Raw genomic sequence first — 18,410 nt, 5'->3', positions numbered from 1 at the left:
TCAAAAAATTCCTGATTCCATTCCCAGAGAATACAGAGGAGCTAGGCATCCAGGGAGAAGAGAGCTGTCTCACCACAGGCCCAGCACAATTCCACTGAGTTTCACAGCTTTTCACAATGTGTGACAGTGCCCCACTCCTCTAGACCAGTTCAGGCTTTTGGAAATACACCAAGCAGAGTCAGAGGTTTAAATCAGTCATCAGCATAGATACTTAGACCAACATTACAACAGAGCATTAGCATCACTACTCTCAGAAGCACCAGATGAAATGACAAGTATTCCTGTGTAACAGAAAAGAGAGGAGCGGTAAATTGTTATAAAAGCTTGCATACAAGTTTCCATCATTAAATTACAGGAGAATCAGACAGTATATATTTACAGCACATCCCCTTCCGTAAATCTGGTTTACAATACCAGCTGTAAGGAAAAAATCACGTACCAATTTTCCTTGATTTCCCTAAAGGATGATCAGTGCTTCTCCAACACAGACAACCGACATGTCGCACAACCTGTGCAAATTCAACTGCAGCATAAAAACAATTATACTTGCAATATTATTAGAGCTCTTAAAGCAGCAGAAAACACAGTATTTTTGCAACAAGACTGCTGCTTCTTGAGCAGGCTTAGAATAAAATGGAATTTATTCAACTGTGGGACCCAGACAGATCTGGTAACAGAAGCACACAGGGAATGCTCTGGCTTTGACTGTTTTTGCTTTACTCTCTTTCCTGTTACCTTAATAACACGGGCATCACAGGTATAAATTGAAAGCCTCACTGGTAACAATAACTGCACAATTATCATCCCTATAGTGGGCGATCCACTGTGATGTCTGAAAAGTCTTCCAACCTCCAGCATACTGACAATTAATGCAGCCCATCAGGCTGATGACAATCTTACAGGTAACACCTGACTTCAAAGACTCCATCAGTTGGAGAAAAATAATGTGATACATACAATGAAGAAAACTACAGCTCCAGTTAACTGAATCTTTATAGACAAATGCTATATTCTTCCTGGTGCACCTGCATTATGCACCAAATAGAAATTAGTCAGAAATGCTGGTCTTCAAATACTGGTTACTGGACACGCTGGCAATGGGCATTTATTTTACAAAGCGTAATTTATTGCCAAATGCTGCAGATCTATACAAGCTATGACAGTGTTTGCCCACATCCAACTTGTACTACTAGAATTAATCATGTGTTGCTGCAAAGTCTGAAATGTATGCTACCTCTTTACAGAGGAATCCAGATATATGGCACAAAACTTAAAAGCCTCTGGAACAGCTCCTACTGAAACTTCCCTGAGATCATCAGGAAACGATAAACTACAGTGAGGCTTTAATCTCTATCACCCACCAGGTTCATGAATTAGCAATGAGAGGAGCTCTTCTAGGAAGACAGACACTGACTGACACCTATTTTGGTACAGAATGGCTGTAACAGCACACTGAAGTTTGACAGAAGGGCAGGGTAAGAATGAACCCAAAACACTGGCAACCAGGTTTAGGAAGCTGGCTGGAGGTTCACAACTCAGCTAAGATACAGGACATTTCAGGAAAAGTAGCTAAAGCATAGCTGAAATTCAAGTCATAATGTTCATGAAGAATTTACAACAAAGATGTCCTCTTCAAAAAAGTTAGGACCTCAAGCAAGTCCTTGAATAAACTTCCAAAAAGAAACAAACAAAACACATTTAAGTGAAATCCTATTGATTTTTAAAGGTTTCAAGAATGTGTTGAACTGTTTTGTTGACTAATGATTTCCTCAGAGCTTTGTAGATGAGGAAAACTTTGGGTTAAATCTCTTGTTATTCCCATTAAAAAAAAAAAAAAAAAAAAGAAATTAAAATCCAGCCTGTAAAGCCTGTGCATATGTATAAGATAAAGAATGAGGGGGAAAAACCAAACAAAACCCAATACCTAGAATGATTTAACAAACTGCTTAATTACCCAGATCATTCTAACCATTTCTAACATTTTTATGGAGAGTGGGGTGAGGAAACAACAACAAAAACACTCCACTTGGCTACAAGATGGAAACTATTAATTAAACTATTTATGTAGGCACCCTACTTACAGTGGTACCAGCTAACATACCAAGACAAACTTTTTTTTTAAACCTGATTGGTTAGGTAAGGAAGTTATTTACTAGATTCACATTACCAATGATCCCCATTACCAGTGATATACATAAGCAGCCTTTTTAGAAACGACTTGAAAACAGAAACCCCATTTCTTTCACAAGTCCACCAATATTTGTAGCTGTATTTGATGACATCTTCATTAATTCAGACTGAAGCACCTTAAAATCAGCAAAGGTTTTGGTCTTAATCTTTCTGCATCTTACATCTCCATTTGCAGCTAGAGATCAAAATTATACCTTTGCTTTGACTAGCACTGTAATTCATTAACATGGAGTTAGTCAGGAACAGCGATTTAATCAACTGGGTTTTTGGGGGGGGGGTTTGTTTGTTTGTTTTTGTTTGGTGGTGTTTGTTTGTTTGTTTGTTTGTTTTTAAATGAGGTGTTAAAGTGGCAGTGAAGGACCCTGGGTGGCTACAATTATGTCACTAAATGTACCTGTCTAGATTTGAACTAATCTCCCTTTATAGACAATAGGAAGAAATATTTCTAGGGAGTAATTCATTTCATCATGAAGGCAGCATCTGAAACAGGTCAGAAGAATCATACCCTAAAGTCGTCTCTTTCTCTCCAAAGATTTTAAAAGGAACTTGACAAGCAGCTAAGGGGCAGGCATCTACATCAGTAGTCCCATGCCCAGTTCCTGGCAAAGCCTGTGGGGTTGGCACTTAGGTAAAAGAATCACACCATTACCATTTCAGGATTTTATATATTTATTTTTGTAAATACACATACAAACCATTTTAGTACCACTACAAATACTTCATATCCTGTTTTTCTCCCCAGAAGTGGGGGGAAGGAGGAGAGCGAAGCTTCACAAATAGAGCATGAGAAGTGTTCAGAGCACATTGCAACAGAACAAAAACTTCCCAGAAAAATATGACTCCCTCCTCTTTTTCCCTCCCCTGTTAACAGATCAGTAGTTACCTCCAATTATTCTGTCACAAAAGTTATCTGGTAGTTTAGAGGACTGTGTGTGTTACAAAACAGAGATTCTGTTTCAACATACAAAATCTTCTCTGGAATGAAAGAGGTTAAAACATATGCTTATGCTAATGAAATTCCCAAAATGAATATTTACACAAGTGAAGATAAGTCTTCATACATGTTTAGCTTTGCAGCAGCCTGGGGAAAAAGAGAAGCATATTTTGTGCCAAACTAAAGACCTCTCATTGTGTTTTTGTGGAAATCATCACCCATATTCCCCATCCTACTGCTAATATAGGGCCTACATATCTTGGCAGGAAGAAAGAGAAGGCAGGGAAAGAAAATAAGTAATATTTAGGCTCTATAAAAACAACAAGGTGCAGCAAGTTCTCTTTTCACTTTGATGGGATTGAAATTCATCAGGATTGTTATTCTTCTTGAAGCTACAAATAGACTAACCACATTTTCCTTGTTTAGCCTAATCATTCAGCATCTCCTATAGACCAACAGGCACGTGAGCGAGTCAGGGAAACCACATGGTCACACTAAGCCCAGTCCTTGTGAATCCATAACTATTATTTTGTTTAACGTATTTGTGAAGGCCGTGTACCACAGTCTCACAGTCCAGAGCATGGAAACCACCATCCTAGCCCTTCATTATAAATACCACAGTTATCAAATATAGCCAGCACAGAAGTTCACAATAGACCACAAAATTATACTTGCTGCAAAAGCCAGAGTGGTCCTCCATTTCCACTCACACCTGTTTTTGATCAGTATATTTGCATGGAGCTTTGGCTGCTTGAAACCACGTACTGGAGATGATACTATACACGGCACACAATCCTGGAACGGGGGACCATAGAAGCAGCAGCCCAGTGCGCCAGCACTGCACTCCCTGCCTACTTTTCCCCTGTGCTGAAACACAGGGAATTTTTTCCTCCCCTCATTCACATAGGGAAAGAACAGGAATTCTGTATTTAAAAGTCCAAGGAAAACATGGTCATCGTAGCCAGTCAACTATCAGAGATAGTATCATGCAGTTTATTATTAAAAAGCAAGCATCCAATTAACAAAGGAAATATTGTAGGCAGGGAAGAAATACTAAACAATAAGAAAGTGAAATAAACCAGAGACAAGTAAGTCAACACACTAAAATCTAATCACATTTGCTGCAAATATATTTCAACATCACTTTTGCACCTTTATGTTGTTACCATGCACAGACGGATTCTTCAGGGAATTTCATTCAAAAAAGGTGCATCTTGGTTCTTACGAAATGTGGATGTAACATACCTGGCAGCAGGGGTGGTGTGAGAAAAGGAGGAGGAAGGAGGGAGGCAAAGCTCCCAATTGTTTCTAAACAGTCAGAAGAAGATATGTTGCAGCCTCCACTGCTAGCATAACTTTGGGGTTAAACAGCAAGAGGTTCATCAGTTGCTGATACAGGAGAAGCCTGAGACCAAGGCAATAGAAAAGTCAAGTTGGGCCCAGTCCCGCAAGCACCTGTTCTTGGCTGTTGACTATTTCAGGACTTTTAGCCTCTGTCCTTCCAGGGCGCAGGTTCTTTTCCCACCTAATGTCCTGCTAGGCCTAGAGCTTTATGGATGACCTTAGGTCTCGTTGTGACTTGATCACAAAAAAAAAAAAAAAAAAAAAATCTTATTTCTATTTTCAGCCAAGTTCATCCACTGCTTATCTGTTCTTTTGAGTTGTCCAGGCCTTTGGCACTGCCAAATGTTTGCATTCAGAACAGGACAGCATTAGACATATCAGTTGAACCCAACACTATTTTAAAAGTTAGAAGTTTAATAGTGCTTTCTCTCTTCTCATGCATTTTGACATTTTCTAATTAAAACAAGGTAAAAAAAAGTAAAAAGGAGTTGAAACTACTGGTCGTTTTCAAACTGTATGTTATTCCACTGTTGCAAAAGCATCTGAAGTTAGATTATAAATAACATACATCACTGAATGGATACCCTGTATCCACGCAAGATTTTGTAAAGGGCGGCAATAAATTTCTCTTTTCCATCCTAATAAAAATTGTAACAGTGTCACATAAGATCGTAGACAACTTTTCATACATATTATTGTAATTTTGATGTTGGCTCCAAACAATATATAGCCATATCATTATGGTTTACTAGAGCATGGGGGCGGAGGGCAAATCACACCCCGCTTCATCACCCTGCTGTTTCAAGGAGTTAAACAGATATTTTTTTTTTTTTTTCCAAACCCCTTTGGTTGGAAAAGCAATAGAAGGCAAATATAAAAACATCTATATAACAGAGGAGAGATGCTTGCCTAAGAAACAGATTGTACAAATAGTCCTTATATTCTTTTTAGTAAAATACAGATGTATGCACCTACTTTGCAGCTGATGTTAAAAACAAAAAAATTCTATAGTTTTGCACCTAATTTGACCATATTAAAAGTGAATAACATCACAGGCAATTACAATCATACTAATGTACAGGTGGGTTGAAATGGTGGTGAGAAGTACTAATTCAGCAAAACACATTTTTCTTTCCACTTACTTGGAAAGAGGTATTATCTTAATTACCTACCATTAAAAAAAAATTCATGCCTTATGAATTTACTTTTAGTAATTTGATTCTTAGATTTGAAGTGCTGCCTTTAAATATTTAAAATTAAATATTTTTCCAGATTTTGATATTAGAGAATCAAAACATTTTCTTCTTTAGAAAAACATTTTTTGCCAAGTTATTTTACCTCGTTTAAATAGTATTAAAGTAATGCTTGTAAATAGTTTTTCGTGGCATCCTTGTAATATTGCTATGATGTCCAAAACGTAATGACATTTTGCACGGTTAAAAGATGGGGGTTTATTATGCCTAATATAACATATGAATCTGTAGGTAAATCTGAAGACAAGGATTGAAATGACTAAACTTGAACAAGCACCCATTTGCAGTTTCAACTGGTGATTGATTACTTTCTTCTGAAATACTGTCAGACAAATCATTCTGAGTACTCAATGCTGTACACAACATCGCACATCACAATCTACAATTGCTTGTAGAACAAGAGTAGCTTAGAAATAGCCATGCATTTATAGGCTCCAAACCACTACACTTGTTCCTATGCTTAGCCAGTAACTAACAGGAAAAATCCCTATTGAGCTGTAAAAGGCTCTTGGCAATAGTAAAGGAGTAAATGTTTGCAGAAACAGTGTTTTACTCATCCACTCTTATGCATTCGCCTCATTTTAGAAAACCACAATTAGCGATGACAGTTTAGAGTTAGCATAAAGCTATTCAGGCAACTTGAACACATCAGTCTGAAAGTTTCATTCTCAGAAATCTCATTTGGCTCCCACCTACCCTCTGAGCTACCTATATTTCTTGAAGGGGTTAAGCAGGTGGCTGAGACTCTCTGCACAAAGGGAAAGATTTGCTTCTAGGCTTGCCCGTAACTGCCCAAACCTTGGCAGAGGTAAACAAAGAGCATAGACCCAAGCCCTGCCAGGATCTGCAAAGGAGGTTATCCCCTTCCTTGCCAGGTTTTCTCAGCCTGCGAAGTGTTCTTTTTTTCTTATCATTCTTATTTGTGTTCTTCAAAAAGACTCCACCAATCCCCACTCTAAATCCCACCTATCTGGGAGAGAAGGGAGGGGTCTCCTCTACCCCAGCAGTACCATTACTGGAGCACCTGGCCAAGGAACATGGCTTTAAATTCACATCTCTGCTGAAGGTGATAGGACATGAAAAGTAAACTCTACACTTTTCTCTAGCATCTCTCTCCACAGAAGTAACTCCGCTTGTGTGAAAAAATTACTTCCCAGGTCAGTGAGAGCAAGAAAGAAAGAGATCAAAAGCCATCTTACAGTCAATGTTAAAAAATTGGGTCCAGAGAGTGCAAATGGAACTGCATAACCTAGGAGTTAGAGTATTTATTCAGGATAGGGACAACTGGCCTACCACACTTCGTAGTTTACATTAAACATGCCATCATCTAAATGGCTAATTGAACAATTCCACAAGCATAACTGAGAGCACTCCATCACAGAATACTTTTCCACTCCATGGCTTAAAGCACTCCCACTGGAGATAGTTAAGTAGGGTTCAAACCTTTCCGTTAGAGAAGAGACTTCAGCCTTAGTTTTCCAAAACCCGAGCAAATATTCTAACCTTTAACTAGATTTTTATTTTCCTTTTAAAAGCTTATTGTTCCAACAATGTTTTCTTTCTGAGAAGCTTATGAGGGGTACAAGCTACTAATGGGATAAATATACCGCACCCACATTTTGTGGGAACAATTAGTTTGTTCTTTTAAAACAAGCGTCTGTGGTTCATGTCTTGGGAATAGAACCGAATTTAAACACAGCTCAGTATCCTATTAAGTATCTGATTAGCTGTACTTGCCAGATTATCACATTCACTGACACTGTATTTATTAAATTTGATGAAACCAAGTAAAGGAGGCTGGGAAAGGAGTGCCAGAAAAAGTACCTTTCTGTGTCTTACAGTGCTTCTTCCTTGAGGGCAACCGGAGACTGCTGCAGTTTCAAAACTACCGTTTCAAAACTTTCTGGATCTTGGCCACAGAACATTCTTTTCAAAATTGCCATAGACACAGATCACTCAGATATGGGACACACAGAGACAAACAAAAAGCCAGAGATACACATAGCTGCACACAAGCAGCTGCTGACTTTTGATACAGGTCACAAGCAGATCATCCATAGGTCTAACACTAGTAATCTTTCTCTCCCAGCACCCATTAGACATAAAAAACTACAAAACCAGAAAATAATATCTCAGAGGCCACATAAACGTTCATAGTTTAGTGTGTTTTTTCTAGCCTTCTACACACTGCAAATTTTCTTACTTTAAAGTATAATCTTACCCTTTTTGACAACAAAGATCACAGTTCAGCAGCCTGCTTCTTAAAACAAGAACACGTTACTGCTACAGGAACGCAAAGGAAAAGAGGAATGTGAAGTTCAGAGCTCTGTGCTAGAGCAAGCACACTAAAATGCACCCTGAGGGCTCAGCTTGCAGAAATTGCATGAGCAGAAAGCACAACAGGTGTTTGCAATTGTTATCAGCTGAGGAGCAGCAGCAAAATGTAATTGCACCCAACAGCTGCATAACTACTCCAGAACTCCCACCTGCCTCTGTCCGGCTGCCTTTAAAAGAGCAGACCTCCAAAAAATACACTAGTGCAAAGAAGTGGGGGAGATGGTAGCAAGATCAGTGAGTTTCAATGCCTTTTCTTTCTAGATTAGAATATTGATTACTATTATATCAGGTGAGCACCAGTTCTGGCACCACCTTTTTTTTAAAAAAATCCCAAACCAACAAAAAATGACACTTGTCCCCCCTGCAGTGATATGAATAATTTCATAAGAAGCTTAGCCCTTTTGAGATTTTGTCAGTGCCTGCAGGCACTCCCTGTGTGCATGCAACTGGTCAGCAGGACTGCCAGGAGCTGTGTAACCAATGCCCAGATTCCAGAGAAGATGAAGAGGCTGGCTGCTCGCATCCCCCAGACCAAGGCAGCCCAGCCCAGCATGGAAACAGACCTGCAGGGCCCTAGGGAACACCTGGGGGGGCCAGGCAGGTGTTGCAAATTCAATTTTAGGTGCCACAGAAAGAGGATTTTTTCCTTTTTGATAAATACTTGGAACATCTTAAACCCTTCTAAGGTCTCCTCTGGACTGGGCCACAGGTAGAAAACTTGGCGTTACCTAATTTATTTTCCAATTAGTGTGGGTAAGAGGAAAAATGAATGGCATAAAATAGATATAAAAACATTCTTACCTATTGTAGTTGTGATAAGATTTATCCATGACATCTTTTTTACTACACAGACAATGAAATGATTTGCATAATAGTTATGCTTTTTTATATCTTGCAAATCCTGAAAATATGTAACAAGCAAGTCTTAAAATAAGAATTGGGGAAAGGGGATTTCTGTTTCACAAATAAATTATTGACAGAAAGACAAATATTTTGTATAATGCTGTTACCTTACATTTTGTAAACTGTTTTGGCAAACAGTATTACTATATCCCTTCTCCATTTGCAGTTCACTTACGTACTCCTCATGTCTTTCTATACAGCTACTAGGTATGCCTGTTTTAAGAGTTTAATGCAATCTTCAGCCAAATGCCATTTATGTATTAGAAAATCCCAATGCCAAACTGCTAACTTTTCATTAAATTAGTGTATCTATGGTTTAATATTCCTGTATGTAAAATTGAGATGAGGTTCAGATCCATTAACTCTTATACCATATATTAACCAGCAATTGTAATGCAAATAGGTGGGCTTCATCTTAGAAGTGGTGGAATTAATAACTACTAGTTTCATAGGTGCTAAGAAATGTAGAAGATGTATATTTTAATGACAAATTTTTGGCATTGATTGATGTTTCAATTTTCCATTTGAAAGATATAGCTGCTGAAATATAGTTAAAATGACATTATTCTGCATTTTCCAACTTTGGTGAATTAACATGCTTTGTTATTCTTATGAAAGCTGTAAGGTCATACAGTTTTGCAAAGTGAAACATCTGATACAGGAAAATTTCTGCTTCATCAGGATAAAACAGTAAAGCAAAACAATCAAGCTGATTTTCAAGAAAAAAATTGTAGTCAGTTGTAGTAACTCAAAATAGAACTAATGCAAGAAACGAAATTAAAAACTAGAACTCTTATTGAATACTGTATTTCACATTGTTACTATATGTGGCCAGCAAGAACAAGCAGACACTTTTGAGGTTTTTTCTTACAATCATTGCTATGATTTTAAGAACATGGGAATCTTTTAACTTTTACTTAAGATTTTTAATGATTTTTTAATCTTATTATAGCTTAGCAGAAATAAGCAGCAGGATTTCGATCACAGGACCTTGACCTTTTCTCAACTCTTAGTCAATAAGCCAAACTGAACATCAAGAAAATATGTGCAGAACACAGTTATGCATTTCTGAAACCCTTCCCCTATAATCAAGTGGAATAAACCCATCCATCAGAGTACCTATCTTCAAAGATGATGGGAAAAAATCTGGGTTCACTGAGCCGGTGGAAATTCCTTAACTTTTTCAATATGCCAGTAACCAAATCAAAAAAGGCAACTGAAAGACTTCTGAAAACAATACAAAATCTTGCACAACCAAACAGAAGATATGAGTAGCCTGTAAGGCAAGGTGATGGTAGTGTGAAGCTTTATCAAGAAAAAATGCTGAGATCAACAAGTGATCCACAGCTTAGACTGTGCTATATTTTGAGGAAAACACGATTTTAAAATCTCTGTTGTCATCATACCTCTCTGTGAGCCATTGAATTAAAAATGAATTTTGCTAATTGGAGTCAGACTGTAACATGTGCCATCTCTGAATAAGAGTGGATCAACATGCAACATATGCCCACAGGTGGCTTTTCATCACATTCTCTGCTGCAGGAATATTAATATTATTTTGAGTCCGTACACCTTGCTAACCAGTATCCTTAGCAAAAAGAAAGCAAATTTGTTTTGAAAGCAATCTTAAAATCATACTATCTCTCAGATGAATAATCACAGTTTGCTGAAAAACAGCATAAACAAGTCAAGTCTATTCTTAGCTTTGTAATTTTTCATTTTTAAATTTGTATGAGGCTTCATTCAATTTCAATCATCCAAATGTTAGGAAGTCAGGTAAAAAGTTTCATTGTGGTTGTTCTTGCTGATAAAGTGTTTGTTTGGGTTTTTTTGAATTGCATTTTATTTATTCTGGAAGAGAAAGCTTACACTTCTAAAACACGCATAGAAAGCTATGCACCATCCTTGAAAGCCACATGTAAAGCTTAGAGGCCTCTGAAAACCTTAGTTGATTTCCTGAAGAATTAAAAATATTATTCATTGAAATATTAGTTCACCACATTTCTTGTAGAAGCCAGAAAAAAGCATGAAGCAGCAGAAAAATATAAACTACAAAATTTATGTGTTGAGTCAAGAAAAAAATGAAAAAGTTAAAAATAGAATGACTATTTACACATAAAAGAGTGGCAATATCTTCTTTGTGGAGACACAGTACCTCTCTAGAGAGTAAAATTGCTGGTGAAGCAAATAAAGACCATTTTGAGAGACAGACAGACAAACAGACCCTGCAGATTAGGGTAGCAGAGGTGGAAACGTGGCCTGCTATGGTGGCAAGGGACACAATGTGCCACACGGACCTTTCCACATTCGGTCTCGTCTGTCCTCCAGCTTCCTGCTGCGGCCAGCGAGTAATGTGAAAGGTCTAGTTAACTCAGTCTTGCTGGCTCCTGTCTCAGCACACACACAACACTGCTCTGTTGCTTGTGCAATGGCACAAGCAGCAAGTGAGGAGAGACCTATTTCTCTGAAGGGATCACGTTATACCCTGAAGCATGAAGTTCAGTTATCCAGCCACATATTTTCTCTGCAAGCTACCTTGTATTAATGAGGACAAAGAAGTAAACAGTGGAATAACCTTCTGGGCTACCACAAAAAAATTGAACAAGTTCTCCTAACAGGAGATCTGTTACCTGACATATCTTGCACTGTACCTGATTAAAATCAGGCAATTTGGGGGCAGATTCTTAGTTGTGATATGGCTGGTTTTTGCCACCCTGCACTGCTGCACTTCTGGCCAATGACTGCAGTCAAGGAAAATTTTAAACAAAGCCTAAATCAGGGCAGTCCTCAAGTTGTTTTATGGCTTGTGGAAGGCAGCCCAGTCTGCAGGGGACCACACAGCTGCAGGAATACAGGAAGTGAAAAAATAGGCCACTGTTAAAAACTTGGTGATTCTGAGCATGCATGAAAGTAACTGCAAACTGGCTTAACCTGGAACCTTCTATCTTCACTTAGCCATTTGAAAAGTCAAGGAATTTGAGGCGTCTTTGGAAGTAAGAAAGAACTTGACTCTTTTTTCCTAGGAGCTTCATAGTGAGTAGCTCTGATGATGGGAGTAATATAATTTCAAACTTACAGTGATGCAAGTAAGAGAGCAATGGAGGCTGGCTTCCTGCCCCTTTTTATTTGCATTCCAGAAACCATTTTTGCACCATCTGTGATCCTGTTGCAATATCTACGTGGGAATAAGTATTACCTTCAGACTTCACTGTAGATAAGACCACACATGGCAGAAGGCACGAAGAATGAGCTCCCTGGGGCCCTATTCCCAGATGTGTGAGTCTCCTCCTCTCACGGGTAACCAGCCGATCAGCTGCTGTAAGGGCAGTTCCCCCAATTCCTGCTCCTCACATAACTGGGGGCAGCAGGGATGCAGTCATTCCACCTACTGAGAGAGAAGCTGAAAGGGAGATTTTTATGGTCAGCCTTCTGTAATACATGAATATCCTTCCACACACCCAGAAGAGAGATAAATTGGCTGTACAGCCACTTTGCACCAGACCAGAACAACACAATGAATCAGCAATGCTTTGTCAGGGCTGGGCATGTGAACTGTGGTGCCTGGTTCAGGTGTTTTTCAGCAGCTTTGGTTGTAATATGTAAAGAAAATACCTGTCTGAAGATGCATCTACAAAGCCAGCCAGTTCATTGCCCATGGGAAACAGGGACCTTTCATATCCCCTCACAGTGATTTGATTTTAGTAGTATGCCAAAACATCAGACCTATCTATATTCAGGCACAGCTTTTGCATGGAAATCTTTGTATAGTGGGCAGCTTTCTGGCTTGTTTTTCATCACAAATCTTACAGAAGAGCAGCAGTTTCAAAGATTTTTACAAGGAAGCCTCAGGGCTTGTTTGCCAGACTTCAATGGATATGTTTGGAGCATGGTATATGGAGGTTGAACTGCCTGACTCCCATTAACATTAATAGAGTCAGGAGGCTAAATGCCTGCGCACCATTCTGATGACGTACCCACAGCATCTGGCAAGTAGGCTGCTGCCATTTCTAAGTCCTTTTGGATATGATGCTTCCCTCATCTATATCAGGGTGGCAAAATAAAACAAAGAGGGACAGCCTAGTTTCCTCCAAACATTCTGCAAAGTACAATAACTGTGGGGGCTTTGCCTCAATTTTAATAAAGAACCTTTCACTTGCATATAAACTTCTTATGTATAAGGTACCTAACAGCATTACAAAAACTAATTTTAAAAACACATAGCAAGTACAGACAACAAACTGCTAGCAGCCTATTGGTTTAATATGAAAGAGTAGGCTAGTAGTTATGCAGATTCATGGTCCCACCAAAATTCTAGGATATTTGGATTATATGTGTTCCTTGAAAATTATAGATAAAGGAAGTACTTTTCTAGGATCAAACATGAGTCTGTTGCACAGATGAAACAAGTAGCTAATTTAAAATTTAACCTGTATTTAAAAAAAAAAAAAAAAGAAGTTTTGATCCTTCTTTCTCTGTTTATGAACACCTGCAGTTTATATCACACACATTTTTTTTGGAAACAATCTGTTAAATCTGTAAAATTATTATAGTGTAGTCCCATAGTATGTCACACTGTGGCAGTACCTTTGATCTCAGCCCCTGGGAAACATTTTTTCATGTGGGCAGCAGCAGCAGCTGTAAATACAATGTTAATACTATTGGGGTATTAAATTTCCCTTTTATTTTGCTGGCTGAAGTCTGAGGGCTTATGCAGTACTACACTTCCCATATAACACGCTTTCAAGTTTCTGAAGTTTCAAGATAATCTAGTAAATGGACTGTCTTAGATACTTTTACAGTGGTGTTACAAGTCAAAAAAGACCTCTGTTTCTTTCAAATCTGGGAAAATATACTTTGGTGATAAATCTTAATCTCTCAACATCTTGATCCTCCCCTCAGTTGCCTCGCAATTCACAGCTTTTCTGCTTTAATCTGATTAGAAACAACCTGTTGGCTAAATTATTCTGTTACAACCTACAGATATCCTGTATGTTTGAGTTTTTCACATGTGTAGTCCCACTTTAATGAAAAAAAGTATCTTTAAAAAATGTTATCATCTCTGTCCCTGATGGTTGTCTCATCACAACACTAAAATTCCAGATCATATACTGACTTTGCCATGCAGAAAAATCTGCCCTTAGCTTGCTGCTGTGTTATGCAGCCTATCAACTGCCAAACACCCATCCCAACTATACCTGAAGTCAATGGTATAAAGATTAGATAATGCTCTGAACAGTATAAAGAATAACTTGAACTAGCCCTTATTCAAAGAGCTAGATTAATGCTACTCTAACACCTACAATTTTATTCTGATGTAGTTGCTTTACAATAATATCTTACTTGTTCAAGTTTTATACTGGGAAAATTATAAAGATTAGGCACTTCTTTTATCTTTCATGTACTGAATATATATCTTTAATACGAATATTTATTAAACAGCATTTTAAAAAAACAAACAGCACACACATTCTGTTAAGCAAAAATTTACATTTATACACATATCAGTAATTTAAGTGCTTTTTGCCTTTCAAGAACACTTATGTTAAAAAGTCTTAAGAAAAGTGATTCTACCAAATGGCATGCGAACACTCTGAAGAGTCCAAACTATCTTGATTTAGCCTCTCCTATTCACTGCTTTGCATTCTGACTGAGACACACCAGCCACAAGACCTGTTCTTTGCATGCTCTGTACACACTGCTGTCAAATGTGCATAATAACATCCATTTTTGCTCATTTTCAAATACCACTGTAATAGCCAGTTGTGTGCACACAAAGATTTTTAAATGCATATGCTGGGTTCTGTGCCTTAGGGCAAATCTCGTTTTATGCTCTTTGGTATCAGTATAGTTTGGGAATGCAAGGACTGAAGCCTAAATTCAGGGTCTAAATCAAAAAAAAAGACATAAAAGACCTGTTAGAGGGAGGGAGGGAGAGAGGCAAGCAGGCAAGTACACTTCCTAGCGAGGCAGGTACATCCTTTCCTCTTCAACCTGTGAGTAGCATTAGGCATACAGTTGAGATTTACAACAGCCAGGAGGCTAACGTTCATGAATTTTTTGTTAATCAGTCATCAGCTAAAGCTTTTAAATAACCACTAGCAAGGACTAGAAGTCAGCCCTCTCCTTTTCCCAGGCAAGAGCTCTGACTGCCCCAGGACACCAAAATAACATGACTATTCTGGCACAAATTCTGTGCACACTCCTCCCCACCTCCTTCCATTTACTTATGGAAATAAGTACATATTCCTTTAAAATGCAGAACTGTTTCACAGAGGAAAGGTATATTAGAATTGCTTTTAAATGTAAGATTGGGGTGAAAAGTGGACATAAACAACCCTTCTGTCAGGCAGAGATTGACTCAGGCTGCCCACATCGCCTACCCCTGTTGGAGGAATGAATGAGGACTCCCATCACCTCTTTCTGCTGCTATACTTCATGCACAACCTGCACTATTAGTCATGCTAAGAGCATGCCAGCTGGATAGAGCCCCTCAGGTGAAACAGACTGAGGAATGCCTTGCTTATGAATCTAAATTAGGCTTCAATGTAAATTACGGCTGGGCCACTCCACATTAAGCTAGTTCTGGGATGCCCAGGAAAAAAGAATTTAAAGCCTTCAGGAAATACTGGGATTTTTACATGGACGGGTGGCTAAAGACAGCTGCAGGTTCAGTCTGCACTCCCTCCAACCCAGCTTCACCTAAGCCTGCTCCATTCGAGAAGGTGGACAGCTATGCCAGCATGGCAACATGCTGAGGGCTCAGAAAAATGCACAGGTAAAGAATTCAGGAGGCTCCAAAGTTACATGGCAGCTTAGGGGAGTTATAAAGGTTGCAGTTTGGGACACAAAGCCTTAAAGAAATTACCTTTGTTCTTTCAGATTTGTCCTCTCTTGACTTTCTTCAGTTTATATATATGTTGGAAAAACCTGGTAAAAATAATTCAAAATTTTAGGGAGGAAAATTTCATATGACTTTAAATAACTCAGAGGAAAGAATTACACAATTACACTGCAAACGATGGTGGTACATAAGAGAACAACGTGTCAGAAGTGAGCAAAGAACAGAAAAGAAGGAGAAATACATGTTTCTGCAATGAAGAGACAGTCTAAAGTCTAAACAGACTCCATCTATCAATTTCTAGGAGAAACACTACAGAAGGCCCAGTGAAAGTATTTATGTGGACTTCATTGTGAAAATGGTCAGTCCCAATATTTGGAAAGCTTTCTGAGAAAGTAAAAGATAAGATTGGTAGTGGTATTAAGGAAGAATAATGAAGTGATTCTCTACATTAAAAAAGAAACAAACACACACATAAATATTTGTGTGTTATGTAAATGGTAAATTGCGATTTTTCTTTTGATACAATTCTAAGGCTGCCAGTGAGAGGTTTTATGTTTAGGGCTTTTCATATAAAGAAATTTTTACCTCAAACTCAGGATTTTTTAAATTGATATACCTATATTTCTCATGTAATTTTGCATTCCTTAATTTTAACGTAATCAGTGCCAGGTTCGATACGTTATGTTCCCCCAATTGAAGTGTTTGGTTAGAAAAGAAAGCCATTTCAGGTTAAAACATATATCATGTGAAAAGAAAGAAAAACCTTGAAAGGAAAACTGGTGCAAACGTAAAAAATACTCCTGAAAAAAGGAGAATAAGAGACATATTAAAGAAAGCATGGCCAATGTTCAGAAATCCCTCTCCTGCGGATTTCACTATGGCTTGCTGCAGCTGAATATTTGGGGTGATTGAAATCTAAGACTAGTGAGCTTGGACCTCTGAAGAATGGGCAGCAGCACTTCCTGTGCTTCTCAGTTGTTTGTGGGATGCTGCTGAAGCTACACAACTCAGATATGCAGGTACCAGCTTTTTTGGGGGTGGAGGGGTCGGGGCGGGGGAGGATATTTTCCAAGTTTCCAGTCACCTGCTCTAAAACAAGCACATTGCACAAGGGGCTCAGGATGAACATATGGCAGCCTCCAGTGACCCAAATCTATTTGTCTGTACTGAGAAAACTGGCTCTTGGGCCACTCACTGCAGCCTGGCTCCAGGTCACAACAGCAAGTACCTTTAACTGTGGCGGTTAATTGTATAAGGATGGAGATGCTTCCTGAAATCTAATAGGAACACAGTTCTGTGCATCCTTGACACCAAATCAGTTAGGGATGCAGCCCATCAAGAAGACAAGGAGGAGAGGTGTCTCTTTATATCTTGGAAAACCCATCTTGCCTCTCATATCAAATATGCTAGAACTGCTCAGGCTATCTTCCAACCAAAACTCCCATTCTCCAACCTCTACACACTTACACAGTTTCACAGATTATGATAGGATCAAAATAAATAGATTTTAATATAAACCATTCTCAAAACAACTATGATCAATATGAGGATGATGCATTTGTTATGGTAGTTTTAAACTATGATAATGACATGTTCTTTGAGTACAGTTCTGCTGAGTATTTGTCACTCTCGCTGCTATACTAGATAGGAAGAGAAGAAACACTACGCTATTTACTGTATAGAAATCAACAAACCGCATTATATACAATGTGAAAAAATTGAAATTACTTTTGTTAGAGTGAATATTTATAGATCTGTGACTTAAAAATATTGGAGTATCATTTAGTTAAGAGTTTTTTCAGTAGTTCAGAAATATGGATTCTGGCAAAAAAAAAATCTAGAAGTACTCTTTCCTTTCCCACAGCATCCTGGTATCCAGGTTGGAACATTATGGGTGGTGGGTCTGGATGGGTGGTCTACTAGATGGGTGAAAACCTGTCTGGGCCCTGAGGCCCAAAGGGTGGGTGGTTAATGGTGCATGCTCTACCTGGAGGCCAGTTATGATTTTTTCAGGGGTTTACCCTAGGACCTCCCTTGTCTAACATCTTTTTCAGTGACCCGGAGAAGAGGTCGGAGTTCACCTTCATTGAACTTTCAGATGACACCTAATTGGTGCATGCAGTCAATTCGCTTGAAGGCATGGCCGCCATCCAGAAGCACTTAGGCAGGCTGGAGGGATGGGCTGACAGAAACCGTAAGAAACAAAGCAAGGACAATTGCAAAGTTGTGCACCTTGAATGGATGAAACCCTTGCACTAGTACAGGCTGGGGACTGACTGGCTGTGGAGCAGCTCTGTAGGGAGGACCCTAGCGGACCATAAGCTAAAGATGAACATGCTCTGGCAGTAGTGAAGAGTAGCAGTGTTTGGGGCTGTATTATGAGGAACATACACGGTGGCAAGGGAACAGTCTATTTCCTTTACTTATCACTTGTTAGACCATATCTAGGATACTGTGTCCAGTTTTTGGTCTCTTGAACAGGAAGGGAAGACACTGATAAACTGGAGCAAATTCAGTGGAGGGCTACCAAGATAGTTGGGGGGCTGGAGCAGGTGTGCAGGTGTCCTGTGAGGAGAGGCTGAGGCTTGTTCAGCTGGGAGAAGGGATG

This window comes from Calonectris borealis, chromosome 4, assembly GCF_964195595.1.
Source record: "Calonectris borealis chromosome 4, bCalBor7.hap1.2, whole genome shotgun sequence".
Taxonomy (NCBI): Eukaryota; Metazoa; Chordata; class Aves; order Procellariiformes; family Procellariidae; genus Calonectris; species Calonectris borealis.
This window is presented reverse-complemented; position numbering follows the sequence as displayed.